The sequence below is a fragment of the Apium graveolens genome, chromosome 4 (assembly GCF_009905375.1).
Source record: "Apium graveolens cultivar Ventura chromosome 4, ASM990537v1, whole genome shotgun sequence".
NCBI lineage: Eukaryota > Viridiplantae > Streptophyta > Magnoliopsida > Apiales > Apiaceae > Apium > Apium graveolens.
Window position 1 is genome coordinate 198178440 of NC_133650.1, and position 1565 is coordinate 198180004.

Here is a 1565-nt window from a genome sequence, read left to right on the forward strand (position 1 = left end):
GCTTAAGTTCCTCAAAATTAGCACTAGTGGGTGCAGCTGCACCTCCCTGTTGAGGATATGATTGCCTTTAAGCATACTGCTGTGGTTGCTGGAATCCAGGTGGATTGAACTGTTTACTCACACCTTGCTGATATGGTGGCTGAATAACATTCTGATTATTACCCCAGCTGAAATTTGGATGATTTCAGTTGCTAGGATGATAAGTAGCTGGCACAGGCTACTGTTGTCGCCGATAATTGTTCACATACTGAACAGATTCGTTAACAAGAGGACACTGATCTGTAGCATGAGAACCTGCACAAAGCTCACAGACCATAGCTATTTGATTGACTCCATAGGTAGCTAGAGAATCGACCTTCATAGACAGCGCTTGGAGCTGCGCTGCAATAGCGGTGGCTGCATCGACTTCCATAATACCTGCTACCTTCCCAGGCATCATCCTTTGAGTTGGTTTTTGATGCTCATTTGCAGCCATAGTCTCAATAAGATTATAAGCCTCAATATAGCTTTTAGCCCACAAGGTGCTTCCAGCTGCTGCATCGAGCATGGGCCGAGATTGGGCCCCTAAACAAATATAGAAACCAGTGATCACCATCCAATCGGGCATTCCATGATGTGGACACTTTCTCAACATTTCCTTGTAGCGCTCCCAAGCTTCGCACATAGATTCTGTAGGTTGCTGCCCAAACTGAGTAAGAGCACTCCTCATAGCAGCAGTCTTTGCCATTGGATAAAACTTCACCAGAAACTTTTGCACAAGATCTTGCCAAGTAGTGATGGACCCAACTGGTTCAGAATATAACCAGTCCTTAGCTTTATCCCTCAGTGAGAATGGGAAAAGCCTCAGCTTGATAGCCTCATCAGTCACACCATTATATTTGAAAGTACTGCAGATCTCGACAAAATTCCTTATGTGCATGTTGGGGTCTTCAGTCGCAGCTCCTCCGAAAGAAACAGAGTTCTGCACCATCTGAATAGTGCCCGGCTTGATTTCAAAGTTATTGGCCTCAATAGCCGGGTGCATGATGCTAGACTGAACATCATCAATTTTAGGCCGAGAAAAGTCCATAAGAGCTGGATCTGCCGGAACAATACGATCACCCATGATTACTGGCTCCTTCTGCTCACTTCCTGAATCCGAATCGTTAAAATCTATCTTCTCCGCAATAAAAAGAACTTTGTCCGTCTCCTCAGCTGTATCTAAAGTCCTCTTGCGAGTACGAGAATGAGTTTGAATAAACGCTCGCTAAAGTACCTGAAACACAACCGAAAACAATAAGTAACACGTATTAATCACTGAGTCCTAACGACCAATAATGGTAAGTACATAAACTAAACAAATACGCCGAGTCCCCGGCAGCGGCGCCAAAAACTTGTTAGGGCGAAAACACGCGCTAATATTCACTCAAGTATACGCGTTCGCAAGTAATATAGAATACTTTCTAGTTCGTTCCCACAGAGACTCAGACTAATTATGTTCAATTAAACTCATTCACCAATGTATGATTACTTCTCAATGTTAAGACAATAACACTTAGATTTAAGTAACTAATTATTAACTACAA

The 1565-nt window shown here is 43.1% G+C and overlaps 1 non-coding gene across 1 annotated transcript; it reads left to right on the top strand.

The window, feature by feature from the left end:
- Positions 1 to 605: 605 nt before the first annotated feature.
- On the top strand, positions 606 to 712 carry LOC141722162 (small nucleolar RNA R71). Its single transcript, XR_012575188.1, has one exon. It is a non-coding gene; the product is annotated as a small nucleolar RNA R71 (small nucleolar RNA).
- Positions 713 to 1565: the final 853 nt, after the last annotated feature.